The sequence below is a fragment of the Salmo salar genome, chromosome ssa07 (assembly GCF_905237065.1).
Source record: "Salmo salar chromosome ssa07, Ssal_v3.1, whole genome shotgun sequence".
In the NCBI taxonomy this organism is placed as follows: domain Eukaryota; kingdom Metazoa; phylum Chordata; class Actinopteri; order Salmoniformes; family Salmonidae; genus Salmo; species Salmo salar.
Genome location: NC_059448.1, coordinates 22,272,112 through 22,277,870, shown reverse-complemented (window position 1 = coordinate 22,277,870; position 5,759 = coordinate 22,272,112).

Below are 5,759 nucleotides of genomic sequence, written 5' to 3'. Positions count from 1 at the left end.
TCCATTCACACACCCCAGTACACCCACTCTGTTGCCCACAAGGGATTACAAGAACTACACTTCCCATAATTTCATAACTGAGTGCCAACTTGTTTTGTATGAATAGGGCCAGAGGTATTCCCTGGTAAAACTCAGGGCCCAATGTATAATTGTCACTGTTGCATTGTTTGGGATGACACGGTACCATGTACTTTTATATGAATAGTCCCCTTCTCCAATTCTAATCTAATATATACGGTTTATAGATTAACATCTATTTATATAGTACAAATATACTATTTATATAAGTTATGAATGTAATATATTTAATCTATGGTTTGACCTCTTGTGATATTTAAAGACTGAATCGATGTACCAACCATTGTCGAATAATTATTCTCTGTAGAGAGGTTAGCCTGGGTGCCAGTCTGCTTGGTGCCAGTCTGTATCTGCTCTCTTGCTTACTCCTTATGGAATTTTTGTGCCATGTTTGGCTCGGCAATGACAGAAAGGGAGTTGGCAAGATCACAAACAGATCTGGGACCAGGCTATAGTAGAAGGGTATAGTTGTTTGTCTAGTCTGAGTGTAAAGGTCCCATGCTTGTATTGGCAGATTGACTCAATTGTTGGCCTCATTACTTTCCTCAATTGTTGGCCTCATTATTAAACTCAACATCCTCTTATACCAAGCTATACTAATGACCCATTCAAACAGTCTGCATCAATAAAAACACCTTATTCAGTATATAGTGATAAGCCTGTGGACAAAAGTAGTGCACTATATAGGGAATAGGGTTCTGTTTAGGGTGCATCCCTAGAATGATTTATAGAGGTTGAAATGAAAAAGTAACTGATGTTTTGGGAGTGCGAAATAATGGTGATTAACCTCTCATCGCCTGCAGTTGGTCATTTAGACAGAGGGGGGCAGCAGACTGCACTGTATATTCACCTGCTACTGTTATTAGCTCCACTCTGCTGGGTCTGTGAGCACGTGACTGCATTACTGTTGCTTTCACTTTGAGTTTGAGCTATTTCCAGTCTTGAGTAGATACACAACACCTCACAACAGGAGTTTTTGTAGAACACATTTTTCTTTATTACTTACATCATGTAATATGTACAGTACCAGTCAAAAGTTTGGACACACCAACTCATTCAAGGGTTTTTCTTTATTTTTACTATTTTCAACATTGTAGAATAATAGTGAAAACATCACAACTATGAACTAACACATATGGAATCATGTAGTAACCAAAAAAGTGTTAAACAAATCAAAATAGATTTTATATTTGAGATTCTTCAAAGTAGCGACCATTTGCCTTGATGACAGCTTTGCACACCCTTGGCATTCTCTCAAATAGCTTCATGAGGTAGTCACCTGGAATGCATTTCAGTTTACAGGTGTGCCTTGATAAAGTTTATTTGTGGAATTTCTTTCCTTCTTAATGCGTTTGAGCCAATCAGTTGTGTTGTGACAAGGTAGGGGTGGTATACAGAAGATAGCCCTACTTGGTAAAAGTCCAAGTCTAACCCTAACCTAGTCCGAATTTGAGATTTTGGTTTCCAACCGCTGTGTCTTTGTGAGACACAGAGTAAGTGAACGGATGATCTCTGCATGTGTGGTTCCCACCATGAAGCATGGAGGAGGAGGTGTGATGGTGTGGGGGCGCTTTGCTGGTGACACAGTCAGTGATTTATTTAGAATTCAAGGCACACTTAACCAGCATGGCTACCACAGCATTCTTTCAACGACCCAACACACCTCCAGGCTGTGTAAGGGCTATTTGACCAAGAAGGAGAGTGATGGAGTGCTGCATCAGATGACCTGGCCTCCACAATCACCCGACCTCAACCCAATTTAGATGGTTTGAGATGAGTTGGACCGCAGAGTGAAGGAAAAGCAGCCAACAAGTGCTCAGCATATGTGGGAACTCTTTCAAGACTGTTGGAAAAGCATTCCAGGTGAAGCTGGTTGATAGAATGCCAAGAGTGTGCAAAGCTGTCATCAAGGCAAAGGGTGACTACTTTAACACTTCTTTGGTTACTACATGATTCCATATGTGTTATTTGATAGTTTTGATGTCTTCGCTATTATTCTACAATGTAGAAAATAGTAAAAAATAATGAAAAAACATTGAATGAGTAGGTGTGTCCAAACTTTTTACTGGTACTGTTTGTTTTCTTTTCACAATGATAATGGTTAAATATGCCTGCTCTAGAGATACTGTAAATTAATAGATTATTTATGAACTACTTCTATGGTTCACACTTCAACTATTTATGTAGGATTTCTTTGTTTCATTTTCACATATAATCTTCAACCTATTGTTAAGAATTCCAAAAGAGTTGTCCATGTTGAAAGATAACTGTCCTCAACAACACTCTCAAACTGTTACATAACATTGTCTTCTAATTGAACGCTCCCCCTTCTTTCCTCCTTCTCCTCATCTCTAACCCTGCCCCTTGATTACTTCGAAGTGCACAGCTACCTAGCAAACACAGGACTACACTATGTGCTATGTAAACTTGGGGGCGGCAGCAGGTAAATGCTTATAGTTGTAAACAGGCTATTCACTTACAGTTGAAGTTGGAAGTTTACATACACCTTAGCCAAATACATTTAAACTCAGTTTTTCACAATTCCTGATGTTTAATCCTAGTAAAAAATCCCTGTTTTAGGTCAGTTAGGATCACCACTTTATTTTAAGAATGTGAAATGTCAGAATAATAGTACAGAGAATGATTTATTTCAGCTTTAATTTCTTTCATCACATTCCCAGTGGGTCAGAAGTTTACATACACTCAATTAGTATTTGGTAGCATTGCCTTTAAATTGTTTAACTTGGGTCAAATGTTTCGGGTAGCCTTCTACAAGCTTCTCACAATAAGTTGGGTGAATTTGGGCCCATTCCTCCTGACAGAGCTGGTGTAACTGAGTCAGGTTTGTAGGCTTCCTTGCTCACACACACTTTTTCAGTTCTGCCCACAACTTTTCTATAGGATTGAGGTCAGGGCTTTGTGATGGCCACTCCAATACCTTGCCTTTGTTGTCCTTAAGCCATTTTGCCACAACTTTGGAAGTATGCTTGGGGTCATTGTCCATTTGGAAGACCCATTTGCGACCAAGCTTTAACTTCCTGACTGATGTCTTGAGATGTTGCTTCAATATATCCACGTACTTTTCCTCCCTCATGATGCCATCTATTTTGTGAAGTGCACCAGTCCCTCCTGCAGCAAAGCACCCCCACAACATGATGCTGCCACCCCCGTGTTTCACGGTTGGGATGGTGTTCTTCGGCTTGCAAGCCTCCCCCTTTTTCCTCCAAACATAACAATGGTCATTATGGCCAAACAGATCTATTTTTGTTTCATCAGACCAGAGGACATTTCTCCAAAAAGTACGATCTTTGTTGCAAACCGTAGTCTGGTGGTTTAGGAGCAGTGGCTTCTTCCTTGCTGAGCAGCCTTTCAGGTTATGTCGATATAGGACTTGTTTTACTGTGGATATAGATACTTTTGTACCTGTTTCCTCCAGCATCTTCACAAGGTCCTTTGCTGTTGTTCTGGGATTGATTTGCAGTTTTCGCACCAAAGTACGTTCATCTCTAGGAGACAGAACGCATCTCCTTCCTGAGCGGTATGACGGCTGCGTGGTCCCATGGTGTTTATACTTGCGTACTATTGTTTGTACAGATGAACGTGGTACCTTCAGGCGTTTGGAAATTGCTCCCATGGATGAACCAGACTTGTGGAGGTCTACAATTTGTTTTCTGAGGTATTGGCTGATTTCTTTTGATTTTCCCATGATGTCAAGCAAAGAGGCACTGAGTTTGAAGGTAGGCCTTGAAATATATCCACAGGTACACCTCCAATGGACTCAAATAATGTCAATTAGGCTATCAGAAGCTTCTAAAGCCATGACATCATTTTCTGGAATTTTCCAAGCTGTTTAACTTAGGTTATGTAAACTTCTGACCCGCTGGAATTGTGATACAGTGAATTATAAGTAAAATAATCTGTCTGTAAACAATTGTTGGAAAAATGACTTGTGTCATGCACAAAGTAGATGTCGTAACCGACTTGTCCAAACTATAGTTTGTTAACAAGACATTTGTGGAGTGGTTGAAAAACGAGTTTTAATGACTCCAACCTAAGTCTATGTAAACTTCCGACTTCAACTGTACATATGAAGTGGGAAAAACATTACGTAAACATTAATAAGGTCCTTGACACCGGGTGATGTAGATCAATTGGTGGTAATGTTTTTTCATTGCCAGGTCTCCTTTGAAAGAGAGGTGTTTTGATCTCAATGGGACAACCTGGTAAAGGAAAGGTTCAATACAAACCACCAACTGAGGTATGAGTACAAACTACGATGACATTCGCTACATACTGTATTCTTCTGTTTAACCAGTCATCAAAACATGTTTTCACTCCCATACAGGTTAGATGGTCAATTGGCCATAAAGTTGAGTACACACATACTAAATGGAAAGAACATTACCTCTCTTAATGTAGTTTGACATGAGAAATGAACCCAAAAGATCAAGACAATGTCCCCTGGACTATCCTGCTATCTATGGAGTAAAGGCTTACCTTGTTGCATAAGAAGACTAAGGGAGAAATAGAGAGAGAATGTAACTGAGCAATACAGAGAGAAATTAGGGTGATAGAAAGAGAGAGGGAGAAAAGAAAAGTGGAGGAGGGAGTCAGTCTTTCCCATTACCCTGTTGTGGACTGTTGGCTTTTCAGGGAAAGCCGTAGGACCCAGCATGTTTTATTGTTAACGGTTCAGTGGCTTCCAAGGGAGCTTGCAGGACTTAAATCACTGCTTTTCACTGGGCTCCACTTTCTCCAACAGCAAAGGAGGGCAGGGGGCCCACAGGAGAAAGGCAGAGATGTTAGCCTTGCCCTTCTTAAGGGCTGATTTAGCTGTTTTTGCTCTCCCATCGAGCAGTGAAACGGCAAAAAAAAAGACAAATGTGAGTTTTCCGGGGGGAAAAGGTGGTAAAGGTGGTAAAAGAGAACGGAAAGGAGAGTCGGAGGGAGACAACAGTTTCTTTTGTGTGTCCTGGCGACTCTGGTGCCCTGGTTCCAATACCGGCCAATAGGACGATAGATAAATCACATGCTGTAACCAGGAGCAACGGCACGGTGATCAGCACTGAGATAGCTATAGGGGTTACCCTGAGGAGAAGTTACATACCCCCTCTCCTTTACCCCACTCTCCTCCTCTACCTCCGTGTTTTCTCAGAGTCAAGCTATAGGACTAGAGGACATTCCTTAAGTTACATGGACCTTCTCCCCAGCGACAATGGGCCATTTGTTGGTCCTCTGAGCCCAGCATCGAGGCTCCGGGCCTAGCTAGGAAGAGGCTGAACACTAGCCTCGTTTATACGTGGCGCTAACATGGGTCCTTTGTCCTGATCTTGTCCACATTCTGATTGTGCCCACATTTTAGGAAATATGTCAACACATGGTATTAAGATGTGTCTCATATCTGTCCACTGTGTCTGCATTGTGACCAGTTTTCCTTGTGACTCCCTGTAGGCTAGGCAAATGATTTGACAGCTATAATATTTATTTATTCATTTTAAGTCAAATGGTGATGACATAAGTCAATGGTGTAACCTGTCAATGATTTAAGAAGATGGGATAATGATGATTTAATGGTTTCACTGTCCATATCTCTCTGCACTTGTAAGCTATCCAGACACAAGGGGTGCCTACTAGCTTAGGAGGTGGTCGGGAAGATCTGATCACAAGCAGATCACAATGCA